Genomic DNA, 19,330 nt, shown 5'->3' on the forward strand with positions numbered 1-19,330 from the left:
AAAAGGTTGGGTAAACGAAATGAAAACTAACAGTCTCAACTCGACCGAATTGGCACTCCAGAAGCGGTGTGGCAGCGGTCAGTGGCTGCAACAGCCGTACAAATAAGCGTAGTGCTCGCAAAAATCTACGTTGATGTTGTACTATGGTATTCGAAGTGCGCACACACACAGGCAAATAAACATCATAGCTGCAACAGCTGACCAAAGTAGACCGTAAAAATAGTGCTGCTGCTGTCTGTCGCCCTCCCAAACGCAACTTCGCCGCCGTCAAGCCTATTGTCTGCCGGCCGTTCGTCATGTTTTGGCCGTCCGTCCGCAATTTCCTTCATTTGCACCCTCATTTTCTTACTCACAGCCGCTCAGCACACTTTTGTTACAGTAACTCACTCGTCAGTTTGTGGCGGCGCGTCCGCACTGTGCTACTTCACTCCAATGCGCTTCATTCCACTCCACAGCGCAGCGACCATGTACAGGGTGCTAACTGGCCGGCCTCTCGACATTTTTAATTTTTCGGTTTTCCATTCCTCATTTCTTCTTTTATTTAGTAATTTTTTGTTTGCCGCTCAATACTACGCTCTGCCTTCACTCCTCAGCCGGCGCTCACTCAACGTGCAACAAGCGTTGTATGAGTTTACGTGCGGCCGCAGAGTGCAGAGCGGAGTGGGGTTGCCTGGCGTGGCGTAGTTTTAAGTAGTGTGTTATTGTTGCTTGTAACTATGTGTGTGTGCGTCTGCGTCTTTGTGTGGCAACATTTTCAATGCTCGTTGCCGCGCAAAGCAATACAAGTGCAAATGCATGAATGAATGAGTTGAGTTTTGTTTCTTTTTTGACTCATTTTGTCTTTGTGCAACTTCATTATCTTTCTCTTCATCATCATCATCGTCATCCCTGTAATTATAATGGTCTTAAAGTGAGCTCAGCGTCGACTGTTACCTTTTGCCAATTCAACTATTGGATTTTCTTTCTGCTCAGCGCCTCACCCATACACACTCCAACCCTGTCTTTATGTCTCTCTTAATCCCTTCGCGGTACGCCGATTGCGTCATCAAATTGCGTTGCTTATATTATTTTATGTTTAATTATGAAATTCACTTGACTTGTGCCACTTACTACCTTCGTATAAGCAAGTTAATGCAATTTAGCTTCGTATATACCGTTATATTTATTTTAATTAAATATTTCAGCGCTCCCTCTTGCTCGCTGTACAGCAACAAATAGTGAAGTGTCCTGATTTTTGATTTTGTGGCTCATTAGTGTTGTGCTGTTGGCCTTTTGGGGTCACTTTTTAGTGTATGTGTGCCCATATGTGAATGTGTGCGACAGTAGTGATGTGTTTGTGTGAAAGGCAGTTTAATCAACATATGTGTTCTATTCGGCCTTATTAGTAGGTTACATTTATTTCAACTACAAATAAGTATATACTGTAAGGACGTACATATATGTAGGTATTTGGTATACGGAATTAAGCATATACCACTATAGGCCATTATATGTTAAAATAGGTTACGATTGGATTAGTTGTTGGGGTCACAGCTTATATATCTGAAACTTTTTAATATTTTATGTGAGGTTTTCAAACAAAATTACAACAACACTTATATTTCAACTACCATCCTGCTAATGACAGCAGATGGTTTCGGCAAAGGAGAGAAAATGTCGATCTCAGGCTATCAGTATACAATCGGCTACACCTTTTCTGGGTGCCGAGGCATAAAGAGGTAGCCGGCATTGAGCCGGCCGATGAACTTTCCCGCTCTGCGTTAGCGTCCAGGATGATGAGACGAGGACTTTGTATTGCAGTAGGGTCCCACACTATAACAGATAGTAAAGGCCATGCCAAGCTATTTCTGGGAGGGTACAACTTTTAAGTTTAAGCAACTGATCAATGTCCCGCGAGACAAAATCGCGCCTCTTTGTCGCGTTCTATACAGGGCACCGCAGGCTCAGGAAGCACTTGTCCAACATGGGCATATATCAAACTGCCGGTTCAGATATTTGCATAAGCAGGCTCAAAGTCCTAGTTTCCATCTACGTGGACAGGGATCACATCACCTTAGTCGCGCTCAGCAGGCTTCTAGAATTGTTCAGGTCGCACTGCACAGCCGAAACTTGAAGTTAGTTTAGGTTAGATAGATTGGTTTTGTGGTTCGTTTGTGATTTGTGGAGGGAGCTTTTGCTACAACCTTAAAACTTTAACCTGGCATCTTCTGACTATCATTTGTTCCGGTCGATCCAGAACGACCTTATTGGAATACGGACAATAATACACGTCGGAATAGGGTATCGAAAATTGGTTGGATTCATTTTAAGCCGCTAACCAACGTAGTTCTTTTGCGGGTACTGCGTCGAATACTTACTACAGAGCTGGAGTGTTTTCGTCCATTCGGACGATATGACCTAGCCAGGGTAGCCACTGTTTTTGGATTCACTGTTTCACGTTCCATCGTTTCGCCGTTATCAATGCGCAATGGACCATATTCCCAAACCTTTCTTTCGAAAACTCGGACGCCGACCCATCAGATGTTGCTATTCTCCATTCCTCCGAACCATATAGCAGGACGGGGTGATGAGTGACGTGTAGAGTTTGGTCTTTGTTTGTTGAGAGAGGACTTTAATTCTTAATTGCGTACTTAGTCCGAAGCAGCAGCTGTTGGCAAGAGATATTCTGTGTTGGATTTCGAGGCTGGCGTTGATTGTGGTGTTTATACTGGTTTCAAGATAGACAAAATTATCTACTCGAAGTTATGACTGTCGAGAGGGAGTGGGAGCCAAAACGCGAGTGCGACAACTGTTTGTTTCATAACAGAAATTATTTCGTCGGTTACAACCGAACTTAGCCCTTCCTTACTTCTTAATACTTCCATTGAAATCATCTTTAAATATGTGCTCGATCCTTAAAACTGACTAAAACTTTCAGTATTAAGCATTTAGCTCTTTGAAGATATCATACTCTTACTTTTTAAATTTATTACTGCCATTATTTTTGAGAATCAGGGTATGGTTCTGCAATATTTACCGACTTTTGACGGATATTGGACTACTGTAATCTACAAGAATCAATCAAAAACGGTTTAACTTTGTATATGATGCTTGGGCCCTTAGTTTGGTGTCATAGAACAATGGACGGCTATAAAAATTATAGTTAATCTAAAAAATTTGCTAAATAAAAGCAATGATTCATTTAACTTTCTTACCCTTGCTAATGCCTTCCGCTATAGACTCTTGCGTCAGTATTTTTTTGAGCCTCAATTCACACCATAACGTATATTCACAAATAAGGACAAATACATATGTCAAATTTACTTAAATAAGTTGTAAATCAAGGAAGCTCATTCGGACTCAATCACGCAATGACTTTTTGTTCAAAAACTCACCCTGCAATCTTAATTCCTTTAATGACCTCTCATTTGCACTAATTCGCCGGCGTAACACACCCTCCACCATATCATCACAAACACATACCGTACATCATAAACAAGCGGACGTGAAAGGCTCAAGCAGGATAAAAATTATATGGGATTAATTCGTCCAAGCCTTGCCGAGACTTTTGTTTTGTTTACAAATAAATCAGGCGTATGAATGCCTAGTGATTAGTGAGTGTGGGTGGCCTTGATGGCGTATAGGCAAAGCTGGGGGGTTGATAGACATTTCTAGCGACACTAGAAAAACCGAAATACATATATGCATAACAATGTTCGCTCGTATGCCAATGTGCCCAATGCATTTGACGTTTAACCAAACCAATTTCCTGGACGACTTTCTATATGTCATTCAAAATGCTAGACATAAAGCAAATGTGGAGGAGAAAAACTGACTTTAGCCACCTTGTTGTTACACTCTCTGCTTTAAATTGACTAATACAATATTGGAATCAGCACCCAGCATATCGTTCTTACTAACAAGTTTGGAATAATATTGGTAACCTTGTGATTCTGCGTAATAAAATGGCAAGACTTTTGTCAAGACTTTTTCGTCTAAGGAAGCCCAAAAGAAATCAGCGACGACCAACCTTCTGTCTCTCCGTCTTTCTGTCTGTGTATACACGAGCGCGTCCCTCAGTTTTAGAGATATTGATCTGTAAAATCGCATACGGACTTTTCTCTCCAAGAATCTGCCTTCTTAGTGGAGTCTCCGCTATCGGATCACTATATTGTACTGTTTAGTACTGATGTATGGTAATTGGCAATAAAAATAAAAAAAATGAAATAAAATTTTAACAAATAATTCTTTTGCTCTCTCTTTTTCCGAAATGTGTAATGGTGTTTCTAACTTGTCACCTGTCACTTCTGACATATGACAATATGAAATCAGCTAATCTTGGGTTTCTAGCAACACAATGAGCTTGAAAAGAAAAGAAAAAAAAAAAAATTAATATTTTTTAAGAGTGGTTACGAAACGAGTGGTCCATAACTAGTTACTTTTGGACCTGTCATTGAAACATGCCACGTGCTAATCTCGTTATTCTGCAGCTTGGTATTTTCGCACGCATGGAGTGTAGACGCTTATACACATTCTTCATATATACCGGGTATAACTCGGTTTGAGCACAAAAACCAAAGAAATTCATTAGGCAAAAAGGGTTCAAAGGATTTCACAGCATTTGACTTGCAAAAGCCCGTGAAAAACCGCAACACTACAAATGTCACATGCATTTCGGCAGTAACGTAAAATAACAACAATAACTACAACACTGTTTGTCATAGCTCGACAAGATTTGATGTTTGTTGATTGTTGATGCGTTTGACTTGTCAAAGTGACAAGTGGAAAAACACAACAAAGCAGCCAGCGCCGGCAAAGCACCCCTGAAAAATTCAATTTCCAACGCTGGCTCATTTTTAGTGGGCGTAGCAAGCGAGATTGAAGTTTGGCAGCCTCGGCTTTTAAGAAATTACCACTCAACTTTTGCGTTTTTCGTCTGTGCGTCATAAATGGAATTCAATTAATTTGAAATTCGCTACAGAGTTTGTGCGAGCAGCGAGCGGCGAGCTGAGCACTGAGTTGTTGTCGCCAACATCGCTTTACTACATTAAAATAACCGCTAAGGGGTTCCAGCCAGCAAGCAACCCCGAAGCCGGGCAGTCGAAATGTAGTGTAGCATGCTTTTAGGGATTTCCAACCATTTTTAGTCAAAGTATGGGTGCTTAGATTGATTTCGATTTTAATGTTGTGCGATTATTTGCAGTAAATTTGCAATAAATCTGCAAATGAAATGTATATATTTAGTTTTCGTAAATGTTTTACATTCTTTCGTAGCCGCAAATATGCTCGGGGGCCAGATATGCATCAGCGTTTAATAAGATGGATTTGCAGCTGAGGGTGCGCGATTGGCTATGTTTCGCTCGCTGCTGCTCTTAATGGCAATTTTCACTTAAGTAAACGCACTTTTATTGAATGTAATTGAGATTTTAATGCATTGTGGTCTATTGCGACAAGCGAAAAATCATTTCCGATTTCATTGCCATTACACAGATTAAAATGTGCTCGATTATTGCTTTGTTGATGGCAGTTTAAGATTGTTGAAAGCGGCGATCAAATTGAATGCTTTATGTTGGAGGGAGAAAATTTATTTTATGATATTTTTTGGTAGAAAGTAAGAATATAAATTTGAAGTTGGGAGAAACGCATTTGTATTAAACTGAGAAATGGTTTGAGTGGGTTTTTAGTATTGAGGTCTAATAAAAACTAGTTGTTTATTATTATTTTTTATTTTTTAAATTATATTGAAGCCTTTATTCAGAATAGTTATTATGGTTTAATTTAGTTGGTCCAATTGTTAATATAAGAAGGTTGAATTGGGAGTTTGGCTGTAGGAGAACAGCCCACAGTAGATAGTTCCCTGCCACTCTTACCTACCGCACAGGAAATGTTTAATTGTCTTCCATCTTGGCATCAGCGCGGCTTGTGCTGCCTTATCGCGATTCGACTGCGACCGTTTCGTTTCCGTTTGATGTGAACGATACACTTTTCATCGCCAGAAACTGTCTGGTTCAGTAGTGGATCGAGTTTGTTATGACACAGCAGTGATTTGCGGATGGAAGTTCGGTTTACGAGGTTTTTTTGCTTTAACTCGTGTGCTTCCCATATATCCAACTTCGTTTTGTATCCAGCTTAATTCAAATGGTCCTAATACCAATAATAAAGAGCTTCGTCGATAAGCACCACTTTCACTATTGGTATTAGTACCATAAACAATAATCGCATTTCAGCCGTCTCTCATACGGTCGCGCCTTTGTGAAGAAAAACTGTATGTAAATCATGAATAATTTTCTCTTTGTTAGTGTCCACTTTTGACTCATGCTCAAACAATGCTATGTCTAGATATCATAAACCCATGAAAAGTTTTTTTTTTGTACAAAATCGTATCATATATTGCAACCTAATCGCAATTGTACAATCCGAGATATAGATTTCGGAAACCATTTAACGGAAAAAATTTACTACCTTACTAGACCTTATAACGGATTTTTCGATAAGGGCGCTACAAAGTAAAATTTTTTATTCCTGTGAAAGAACATTCGATGCCATTATGTATGAATAGAATTCGATTTCTTTTGCATGGCCACCACGGGCACGCTTACAAAAGTCCAGACGCTGAACGCAATTTTGGACGGTTTACAAGCATAAATCAGCCGATACTGTTAAAATTTCACGTTCGATATTATATTTTGCATATCTGGCTTATTGGCGAAGCTACTCAGCCAGAAATGACCCTCATCGCTGGAGATGATTTTTCGGTGAAAATCCAGATAATTTTCAAGTTGTTAAATTCACGAACATACAATGATTCTGGTGGTCAAGCGGCCTTAGTTCTTGCGTCAGTTTGATCTTTTGAGGATGCAGGCCAAGATATTTTCGCAAAATTTGACACAACTACGTCACAGAAATGCCCAACGCTTGAGAACCACATGTGAGAGTCTCTTAAAGTTGAGGCCACTGACTCTGAATTTTGGTAGTAAATTTTAATAATTTGGACTCGTTGTTGGATCGTATATCTTTTCATGATAAAATAGCAAAACTTAATGAAGAGAAATGTAGAAAACACGACGACGTTTGCTTTCCCTGTCGATCTACTTTTGTAGCGTCGTTTTGAAAAAAAAAAACAGTTATTAATTAGACGATCAGGGAAGATAGTCCTTCGCGGAACGACCAGTTATCTAGAGCTTACGTCAGGAAGGAGGATGTGAACAGGCCAATATTTTGAGAGTTGTAATATACAAAGCCAAAAAATCCCTTTTGTCCCCAACTTACTTTCAATAACAAATATCCAATGAAGCCTGCTTCACTAACAGTCAAAAAAAGGTCTGAAATTTAACTCATTGTAAAATTCCAAAAATTTTTAATTTGCACGAACAATGTTTAAAGTATTTTCCACACCTCTACAAGCGCCAACAAACCCCTTTTGATACTCATAATTACCGTGCAACATTAGCAAATCAACAACTGCCGACGAGCGCTTCATAATTTGCAAAAATTTACCGAAAACCCCTACACGTCTGCAAAGTTGTGGCAACCCAAAAAAACAAAAACAAGAAAAGAAAAAAAAAATATGGTTGGAAGCACGGAAATGCTTTTTAATTCACAGAAATATCAAAATTGCTGCGACAATGAAAAAATTTCACAACTCGCAAGCGAAAAACAAAAGGCAAAAGAGAAAATAGAAAAGAAATGCGAGCAGTGTCTAAAAATGACAAAAATGCGCATTACAACAACAATAACACTTACAGTATTGCATGCTGTTCCTGTCTGGTGCTGCCACCACGCGGTCTGCTCGAAAGTGTCTGGGCCGGCCTTGCACCAGCCACTACAATGACCGGCCGCTCCCCAACAAAGCAGACAAAACAAAAGCAGCAAAGAGCGGCTATTTGGGCGATTGTGGGGCCGCTGTGTTGCATGCCGCCGCATAAGTTCACACCCCTGGGCGCACCAAATAACTTTTGCCACAACGCCTTATGTGTGTGTGTGTGTGTGTTTGCTTGCAACGCTTTCGGCGCTCAGCTATTTAATGTGAGAAATATGAATGTGAATTATTTGTAGGTATTTGCCTTTTTTGTAGAATGCTGTGTGCATTGTTGTTGTCTTTTTTTTATTTTTCCAATTTGTTTTTTTGTTTTTGTTGTTAAAATTTTCTGTTTTTTGTACGTTTGTTCTCAGTCTGGTATGCCGGAATGCCTAATTAAAAGCGAGAAAAATGTTGTTGTTAGGGGTGGTCCTGGCTAGGCCGCTCTAGTCTGGTCCATTTCGTGTGGCGTATTGTTGGTGGCCGCTGCCATTGTACCACACACACATACGTACATATGTTTTTTTCTTTCAGCATAATGAGCGTTTGTGCACTTTGCCACGATTTGTCTGCATTCTCTGGCAATAAATACTTTAAAGAACGAGTGTGGAACTCTAAAGAATTACATTAATTCTTCAAGCAATTCTTTTTCTAATGGATTTTATACAATTTTCATTTTATTTATTACATCTTACAAGGCACAAACTGCTTAGCGTGTAGTGTGCGATTAACGCTTAGCTGGGCGGCATGGAATTGTAATGGCTGAGAATTCTTTTGGGAGCTCGCGCCTCGGCAGCTGGGGGGCACCGCTGGTGTGAAATATGAATTTCTGTTGCGCTGTCGGCGAGTTCATTTGAAATATGCGAGATTTCTTGCTCATCGACTATTTGTAGAAAACTTAATGATGCAATGAGTTATGGATAGTTGTGAAAATTTATGAAGTAATTGATTTCGGTTTATTTATATGAGCTGCATAAATGTTTCGACAAGCGCGATGGAATTTTATGGAAAGCACATAAATATTTCAGGCAAGTGTGCTGCACGGGGTATTCATAATTTCATTTGATGACGCATTAGGGTGGATTGAAAATGGAATTGTGAGCAAGAAATGAGAAGATATAGTATTTTGTATGTAAAACTGCAATTAAAGGTATTGATTAGAGTGTCGTTGTGTTGTTGTTGTAGTGTATTCATGACATCTTCTGGTGAAAACTGGTTACCAAGGGTTTGAAGGAAGAGGAGATAGGAGCTGTGATTACTTAATAGGGCGGCAGATATAAAATAGAACTTCTTCTTCTTCTTTATTGGCATAGACACTACTTAGGAGGTTATTATTCGAGTTTATAATTCCTTTTCGCTGTTTAGCGCCAATATCTGAGCCTGTTTTTTTCTTTTCATTGGTAGTGTTGTATACGCGGCGGATCCCAAACCCAGCGCACAACCCTGGGGAGAATATGTTTCGCCTTCTCACTTTAACTCGTTCTCAAACGGATGTCTCTTTGCTAACTAGAAGATAGAGGTAGGTCGCTAAGTGCGGAAGTAGTGAGCTGCTTTAGCCATATGTTAAAGAATCGTTTCTGGCCACTTCCAAGAGAATGGCGCTCAGAGAACCTTCCTCACTTGCGTGAACTTCAACATATGGCTCCATCCTCCTAGAATGAAACTTAGGTTAAAAACAAAGTTGATGTTTTTTTTGAGATATGTGGTTTTCAATGAGGCAAAACTTTCTTCGGAGTTAGTCTTTTTGATAGCTGTTACCTTATTTATATTTAGTTTAAACTTAAACTTAAATAGTTCGGTCCTCGCGACACCTCGCACGCTGCGACCAATATTCCGTCGAGAAATTTGCCCAACAGAGCTGGTAATTTGAGCAACTATGGATCGGTTTCGTATCAGGTCTACATTAGTGGGTAATGCATATTCTCTGAAACGTCTTACAGAGCGTACCGAAGAAGACTGGAATGAGTTTTTTCGCCATTGCGCACGACATTAGTGCTGTCCCATTAACTTTATGCAAGATTCTGCGAAAGGATCTTAGTTTGCGGGCTTACTAAATCCAACTCGTGCAAGAATTGAAGCCGGATAACTTCCAAATGCGTTGCACGTTCGGTGAAATGTTGCACAAAACGAAATGTCCACCGACCCCGTTTTTCTCAAAAGGTTTTGTTCAGCGCTGAAGCTCACTTTTTGTTGCATGGTTTCATGAAGAAACAATATTATCATATTTAGAGTGACGATAATTCAGAAGCCACTGCTGAGACGCCGTTACTTTACCAAAACGTCACTGTTTGGGCAAAGAGAATTATAGGTCCATATTACTTCCAAAGTAAAGTCGGTCATAATGTTGGTCAATGGGGAACGCTCGATTGGAAAATGTCCAATGTGGATGACCTTTGGTTCCAACAATAGTACATTATTGCGCGTAGTGGGTATGCGGTGTAGCCTTCAAGATCATGGAATTCAACACTGCTGTGCTATTTTTTGTGGAGTAATATGTAAAATGCGCGCTACACACACAAGTTTTTTAAAATAAAACAAAAACGGTTTGGAACCACATCTTGTCATATCATCCAATTTGGGCCAAAAATGTTCGGTTATATTTGAGCGATAGCGATTCCCAGTCACTGTGACGTGCCGGTCTTGATCATCACGGAAGAAGTACGGCCTAAAGACGCCACCAGCCCATAAACAGCACCAAACAGTAATTTTTTCGGGATGTAATGGTGACTAAGGGAATATGTGTAGATTGCTGCCTGACCAATAACTCATATTTTGCTTATTGACAAAGCCATTCAGCCGGAAACGAACGGCATCACTGAAGATGATTTTTTGATTAAAATTTGAATAATTTTCGAGCTGTTGCTCAGCCCAATTCACAAACATACGACGATTCTGGTGGTCAAGCGGCTTCAGTTCTTGCGTCAATTTGATCCTGTAAGGATGTAGGCCAAGATCTTTTCGCAAAATTGGCCAAAGCGATGCCACAGAAATGCCCTACGCTTGAGAAAGACGTATGAGAGATTGATTTGGGATTTCCTCAATTGATGCGCTAGCAGCAGCAATATTCACCCCATGGGCACTTCTTTGTCTCACTGGCACGGAAAATTTTGTACTGTGCCTGTGGATCCAAATTCTTCCTCTAGACGTTGATCTGACAGAACGATTATGCGACCATAAATTGGACGTAGCGCTCTTAAAGTTGAGGCCAAAACCCCAGTATAACTTTGTAAGTTCGTTATAATTATTTTCTTGTTTTTCTCATATCTCTTAAAGTGAGCAAAACCTTTTTATATCCTCATCTGATTAGCCACACTATGACCAAAAATATTTCAATGTTACTGCTGCAAAAAGTCCTGGGGTCGACCTTTATTAGCGATCATAGCAAGGACCTTTAAAACTCCAATAATTCCAACTTGCTCCGTATGAACGTAGTAGTTCCAGAAGAGCGCTCATACGGTCGAACAACCCTAAAGTAAGTCCCTCTGGGCCATATTTTAATTATGTCCACATGAAAGCACATTCTTTAAATGCTACTTGCTAAGCGATTGTAAATTGTATACGCCAATCGCCTACTAACTAACCCCATGGTCAATTCAATGCAGCTGTGTGAGTGTCTTCCGAGAAGAACATGTGCATGAGAGAGAATCAGCCAGTGCGAGTACTAACACGGCATACTTAATTTTCCGAATCAAAAATATAATAAACTAAAAAAGTATACAAGAACAACAAAAATAGATATGTACATCGTTACTCCATATTAAAAAAGCAAACTGAATTGCATGGTGCAACATTTAATGAACAACGACGAAAACAATTGCGGTAAAGTGCGTGTCGCACATACATAAGTGCAGCGGGAAAACCAACGCACAACGAAGCGTGAAAAGCGGCTAACACGCTGCGGTTCCACATATGCGGGCATTTAATCGGTGGCAAATGATCTGTTGGCTAACAATAGACCAAATGCAATCGCTCAACAAAAGAGCACAAAAAACTACTGACGCCAGTGGACAAAACAAAAAAATGCAAAACGTGACAAAATGCGACTTTCTGACCCTCGAACTGAGACTGCATGCATTCGTCGTTTCATGCGGTTGCAACGCATAACGGATGCTAAGGGCGACTCCACTAACGATCGTAAATTAAACCGTAATATAAGGCGCGCATGATCGGACTGCCGATGGGGAGTAGGGAATAATTTTATGTAGACTGCTTTGCTGGAACACATAAAAAACGGAGTGGTGCATAAAAATATATTAAAAGCATGAAATTAGATGAGTTATGTATATGTTGTGTGGCATAACAAATGAGAACATTTTATGCTTTATTGGCAACAATAATTTAAGAATGAACATAAAAAAATTAGTTATAATAAATATGCCCATATTTTGTATATCATTAGTGGATAGTTTGTTAAGTCAATGACTTTGGCGGTGTGTGGGTGTTCTTAGTTCTGCGTTTCTTCGGATCTTTATACCAGAGCCTTATATCCGAAACCGATAGCAGAAGTACAGGTATGAAAATATGTCTCTAGAACTATGAATAGCAAGGAGTAACAACCCCGCCATACCATATTTAAACGGACCAATTCGAAGCCAAATTCATGGATTTTTGTTATCGCCTCCACTCACGTCAGGGTATATTCTGGATAAGTAGGAGTTTAACCTGCTACAGTATCCAGAACGAAGCTACACAAGGGTCACTTTCGCTTCTCGTATCAACTCGAGCTAGGTGATGGTTTGACTTCAAGTACGCCATTCAATGAAAGGGAGTCGGTGAAGGTGTTGATGGCTCCACTGTGAAAGGCGGTCAGTGCTTGTCGGAAGTTAGTTGAATCCGAAGTCTGGCTTGCGTATTGTTTAATGTCGCCGACGTAGTTGAGGAATGACCACTTAATGCTCCTAGAAGGCGGTTCCGATCCAAGCACGTTTCTGCGAAAGCATCCCAGCAGGAACTGCTTGGAGAGGGGTTTATTATGCTCCTTAACTAGGAGCATACGAGGCATCCTCTCGTAGTCCGGGGTGTAGTGTTCTGACAAGTCTGGAGCTTCCTCGTCTGCGACCAGGCGACCCGCCCCTCTGGTGGTTGTGCAAGTTTCCAGATGTAGAAGTTAAACAATAAGGGAGAGAGGACATCACTCTGCGGAACCACTTGTTTAATTCTTCTCAGTTTTGAGTTTTTACTTCGACATTGTACAGATGATTGATAACCGCTCAGGTAGTTCATGGTCCAACTCTTCAGTCCTGTAGGGAGCGTAGTTTTTTCTATGTGTAGTTTGACTGAATGGGTCAAAGGCTTTTGTCAAGTTCAACGCTGCGAGTTTTGTTCTCTCGCAGGGTGGTTTCTGGTTAAGGCCAAGAACTATCTGGACGTTTGTGACGCTAAGTGCTGTGGTGGTACTGTGCACTTTTCGGAAGCCATGCTGGTAGTTTGCTAGGCTCAGGTTGTGTGTGAAGGTCGATGGTCGGTGTTGGCGTGTTTCCTAGGTTTCAGTAGTGGGACCACGTTTCCGTGGTCAGCATCGAGCCTAGATGCTTTAGCAACAGCTTGTTGATGTCGGAACTAGGATTCGAAGTCTAGTGGAATGGAAACATGGTATAGATTGGAGGAGTTCAATATTTTCCCGAATAAGCAAGCAGTTTTAATGAAGAAAGACCGAAGTTGTATATATTCGGGTAAATAACTGGTTGTCCACATATCATCGAGTTAAATGTATTGAAAATGGTATCTAAAACATATTGTGTAGAAAATATTTCTCTTAATAACAGAACTGTATAGTTTATAAACGAATCCCATCTGAAAATTACAGAGTTATATTCAAATTTTTCCTCCTTTAAACTTGTAGGTCGAGCATTTTTACTTTAGGGATCAAATTCATACACACAAACATGCGCTGTGTATGCGGCTTCTAACGTGTTTACCAAACTCGCTTATCGGCGCTGAATTTCCTGTACTCGGTAAAGTGAGAAATCGATAAGCCACAAGCACACTACTTTAAAGTAAGCAACAACTTCGCTGCACGTGCGCCTTTCAACAGCTGAAAACGTCATGCTTACAACTCCATTCCAATATCAGCTTAACTGCTACTGTGGCAACGTGAAAATACCCGACCAAAGCCAAATATCAGCGTGTTCTCTTATTTATTTTCTATCGACTACAAAAAAGGAAGTTATCAACTTCTCATCAACTTTTGCTCTAACAAAGCGGCAGATAAGAATCAGAGAAGCAAAGGGCGAAAGAGGGCTTGCCGTGCCACTGCAGCAGCCGTGCACAGTCCCGGCGTTTCGTTGTCTTATCGGTGCGGCCAAATCAGCCACAAATTGCAGCGGCTCAGCGAATGGGTCGCACCTTTTCCTCTTTGCCTCTTGTGTTCTTTCATTATTTCCTTTTGATATATTTATTTTCACTATTTAGTTTTTGTTGTCTGTTTTGTTTTTTATTTTGCTTGTCGGCAGGATATTCGAGATTGTGGTGATTTTTCGTTGTAAACAATAGATATAAATTACTATTTCCAACAAACAAATTTTTTTACTGGGTACGTAAGCCTGTTATTGTTGCTCTTGTTGTTGATATTGATTTTATACTAGAAATAGAGATAAAGCGTAGTTTGTTTTAATAAAACTACAATGTTTTATATATACTTCGTTTTACAAACTTAACATAATGAACTAAGCATATTTTGGTATCGGAGAGTTCCAATAATTTCTATTTATAGAGCTCTGTTTCAAGCGGGAAACTATTAGAGTTATCTTTGACTAAAAAACAAAGACAAACGGGTTTTATTATAAACAATATAATCTTGTAGCTTCAATGTCATATAATTTTTTATCACAGAAATGGAAAGCATGAGCATGCAGACCAAGCTTGGAAGAAGCTCGACGGATAAAAAAAAATTCAGTTAGAAATTGAACGTAGATTCGTCTGACTGAATTAAATATTTAGAAACGGATCCTTTAAGTATAGCCCGGAATAGTGCTTAGTTCAACGTCTAATGGATACCCAAGAGCATTTTGAATATCCTTTAAAATAAAAAGACAAAGTTTTTTTATGTCAAGAACTTGATATCAGCAATAACTTCAGTCTCAGATCTACATATTTTTTTAGGATTTTTTCAAACATTTTCTATCAAAATTCACTCCGATAGATCAGCGGTATTTACTTTAAGCCCATTGACTGTGTTCTCAAGACCAGTGAAATTTTAGGTTCCTTTTCTCTACCATCGAATAGAATAAAATAGACTGGTTTGGGTGCCTGGCCACAGTGGCCAGGAAGGCTGATGAGCTTACTAGGATATATCTTTTAGTCTCAATAACTGAGGAATGGGAACAGATTTAAGCACCGTGCTTCACTACAGGATTACCTGGTCTCAGACCAGCTCAGCAATCGTTAGACAATTACTGTGTCAACTGATGTGTAGTCCCAAGATCTTTCTGGTCTAGGGTAAATCGTAAAAGGCCTAGTGAATTCTAAGATCTCAGCAAAATGCATCTTTTAATGATTGAAGGAGTTCTGTCGAGACAGTGCTTGATTCTATGCGGAAATATTGAAGAGTTTTCCAGTTGTCAGTTGCATCAACTGCTTGGAAGAAGATGACATAGAATCATCTCAACCTTTTCCCTCGAATGATCCGCTTTTGTCAGATTAAGGCAAAAACACCCGGCATCTCAAAGTTCTAGACATTCAATTGAAGTATCGGAAATAATAACCAATTACCAAAGCAGATTTTTGATGGGTTGAGAGCGCTTTTTCGATTGTCAATCGAACTACAGGAGGTTTTCGTAAGAGTTTTTCATCTTGCTTCCCGAAGCAATGTAAATCACAGTTTAACAGTTTAACTGTGATTTCCCGCCATGTTGAGGGTTCAGTCGTCTAACCTAAACTAACCTATATGTACTAAAGCGCTTAAAATGTGAAAACCATATGTTCTAACCTCAAATAAATGCTAATTTTATAAACTTCATGTAAGAACTGTATAAACTGAATTACAGTTAAACCATATAATACTAGTGACAACCGAGAAATTGATTATCAGCACACACAAAACTGTTAAACGGCGACGACATGCCGCTAGAATCCCACCAACATGCCACTAGAATCCCACCAACATGCTACTTGATTGTACCACAGCAATCTTGCAGCGCTTACACTTCTTCACAACAACTACAAAGACATGTAAGTGCAAGTGCGCTCACGACAGACACACCCACTCGTGGGCGGACAGACGCTTGACGTCAGACACGAGAAATATCTCACAAATGTCTTGTAATTTTTCAAAATAACAGCATTGCTTACACGACAGCCATGCTGCTGATAATAATAACAACAACAACGCGTTACAACAACAAACCAACGATTTGACACCACAAACTAACTAAACGCTGCGATGCTGACGTTGAAAAGGTGTCAGACGCTCGCTGGAAAAGCTGCTAGGAACCGCTAAGTAACCGCCATTGAAGCAAGGAGTCAGTTGCAGGCAGTTGACAATAGCAACAAAAACAACATCAGCAACAACGGCACATCATAAATGAACGACACGTAAACGGATGACAGCAACTATAACGACATTGACACCGAGCAACAGAAATCCGCCAGCAATCTCATAAGGATGAATGTCAATGTGTGAGTGTGAGTGTGTAAGCGCGTATGTGATACTTAAAGGATACTTTGTTGTTATTGCGGATGGTGTCGTTGACGTAGGGAATAACTCCGTTGATGATTTTCATACACACACACATACAGATACAAATATGAGTTTGTGTGCGTGTGGATCGGCAGTTAGGTGCTCATATGCTTTAGTTTATTGTAAGTAATATTACTCGCAACATGTGTAGACAAGCATTTTAACATGAAATTCTCACATAGCTGACATTTTTCCAACATTTTATTGGATAATATTTTCGCTCTGCAGCTGGTTAAAGCGGCAATAGCGGCAGTGTGGCAAGCATACCCACGTCTAAGTGCAATGTATGAGTGTGACTGTCTGGCTGTAGTGTGGAGAAAACATCTGCCCGGTTTCACGCTTAGCGAGAAGTTTATTAAATTTTTCACTTTTAGACAGTAAATAATCTGCGATACTTGAAATGCGATACTTTTTCCACACATCATTGGTCTTTTGGGGTGAAAATGCTAATGCGCCGATGTCCGCACCGCTACTGGAATTTAATATTTTTTCTTCCATTTTTTGGCAGCTTGAAGTGCAGTAATGAAATTAATGAACGAAATGTTTGTTTTTCTTGTGCTGCTGTGAAGTAATTCTAAACTGGATCTCTGCATTTTCTCAGCCGTGATGAGGGTAATTACTGCTGGTTAACGGAAGTGCAAGAATGCAGAGATAATTAAGTTGTACGGCGATAAAAGAGAATTAGGAGGATGTCTTGACTGAGTGAGTGACTTAAAGGTAGAGGGGTCTTTGTGTTTATAACTGTTGAGAAAATATTTTTAGAGTTTTAATGAATTCTATTAAGTTAACGTTACCACTGCCCTTACAGATCAAATATATACAATAATCTAAAAATCTGTCAAGTATTCGACGCCGTATTTGCAGGGGGAAGCAGAGCGAGAGGAAAACCTCTACTTCATTGGAAAGACTAGGTGGAAAAGGACCTGGCTTCGCTTGTAATCTCAAGTTGGCGTCAAACAGCGAAAAGGAAGAACGACTGACAATAGCAACGACTGACTGTTGCATACTCGGCTGTAAGAGCGCAGGCGATGTCTACGAAAATAAAGAAGAAGGATCTGACTAATAAAATTTCTTTCCGTGTAAATGTTTATATTTCATCGGATGCTTAGTGGTTATGTGGAAATATGACTTGCTTCTATTTTAAAATCTCCATAATCTTCAACTTCATGGGAATCCATAATCTTTTACTCATTACATAACTTCAAACCAATCGAGTTACAAGATAAAGTAAAGTTATAACCAATTTTTTTAGGTTTCATAAACCCAATAGTCGGATGTTGAAATTGGTATGCCTTCTATATACGGCTAGTGTTATTGGTACCAGCTTAACCTAGGTAAATAGGCTGATTTCTTATGTCACCACCACTAATTCCACATTAACAGCTAGAGACACATGTTCGTTGTGAAGTCCAGAACTCCTGTATATGAATAAAAGAGACCTCGCCTATCGGGTTCAGCCTGCCAACAATTTATTCAAGCGGATAATATCAATTCCAGCCAATTCGCCGGGTTCATCGGAAACATTCCAAAACAGAGACTTTCCTTAGTCTGGTAAAAACTGAACAGTGGAAAAGAAAGTGACTGAATGATAGGTAGGTAGGTAGGAGTCAGCCCTATCGGCTCAGTTAACACTTGATGTGCCATTTTGATGCACTGTTCGTAGAACCTCCTGTATCTGCTATTACGTTTCACCTTCTCTTTCAAACCATTTTGAAGTTTCGATGAAACTACTTATGTCCGATATGATTTTAGTGGAAATCCATTCAAGGTTTGGTGCTAGTAGGTGGATTCCAAGTATTTTGTGTCGGATCTGTGCTAGAGCTCGGCATTCGCTGAGAAAGCGGAAGATTGTTTCCTTGTTCCCTGCTACTCCGCAGCCACGGCAGATGTCGTTGTAGGGCATACCCATTTTGGACGCGTGTTCCCCAAATGGCCAGTGCCCTGTTGTGGTAGCTGTTACTCTGTAAATACTTTTCCTTGACCTATTTAGTAAGTCGTTGGTTCTTTTCCTGTCATATGTTGGCCATAATTGTTTAGTTATGACGCATTTTGTGATGTTTTCCCACCTGTTATTTGCAATTTGTTGAAATTGTCTATTGATTTCTCCTTTGATTGATCCTAGCGGACTTGGTATTATCTCCGCCTCGGATTCGTTGAGGAAAGCTCCTGCCGTTGCGAACTCGTCTGCTTTTTCGTTACCGAAAATGAATGATAGCACCATATCTTCCTCATTGCAACTTTGAGAAGTTACTTTCTTTTCAGTGCCGTGACTAGTTAGAGCACCTATCATTACGGCGATGTGAGGCTTGTTAAGAGCTAACAGTTACGTTACACTTTGGGTAAGAAAGCAACCATAAGTACTGGTTTCTAACCAATGCTTACAGAGCTCGCGCAAGGTCCATAGATCTAGCGCACGTATGCACGAAGATAGTGGAACAGTGGAACCCTTGGTCGTTCCCAACCTGATGGAATTTGGGTAAAGGTCCCATTTCTTGCAAGTTAATCGGCCTTATAATTTCCGACATTTTCGCTGAGATCAGACACCAAGCCAAGTCTAGTATGCAAGTAGGATGATCCTACTGCTCAGACTTTAGAAGACTATCCTTTAAACATCCCTCTTGAGCTTTGATTTATCCGTGAAAAGTTTTCTGCCCATCTTTTTCAGTAACTGAGCTATAACCTTCGGAGTTATGTACGCGGAAATGTGTCACTATGAGTAGGCTCCGCTGCGCAGTGGTCCAAGTTATAAGGGACCCAGTCGTTGTTAGAAAGGATTTTGGAATGTTCTTCTTCTCTCCTTAATGTGTCTAGTTTCCAGGAGTCTGATAGCACCTTCGTATCAATGCTGCTGCCGACTATGTCCATTGGTGCAAAAT

Source organism: Bactrocera tryoni, chromosome 5 (genome assembly GCF_016617805.1).
Source record: "Bactrocera tryoni isolate S06 chromosome 5, CSIRO_BtryS06_freeze2, whole genome shotgun sequence".
NCBI classification, from domain to species: domain Eukaryota; kingdom Metazoa; phylum Arthropoda; class Insecta; order Diptera; family Tephritidae; genus Bactrocera; species Bactrocera tryoni.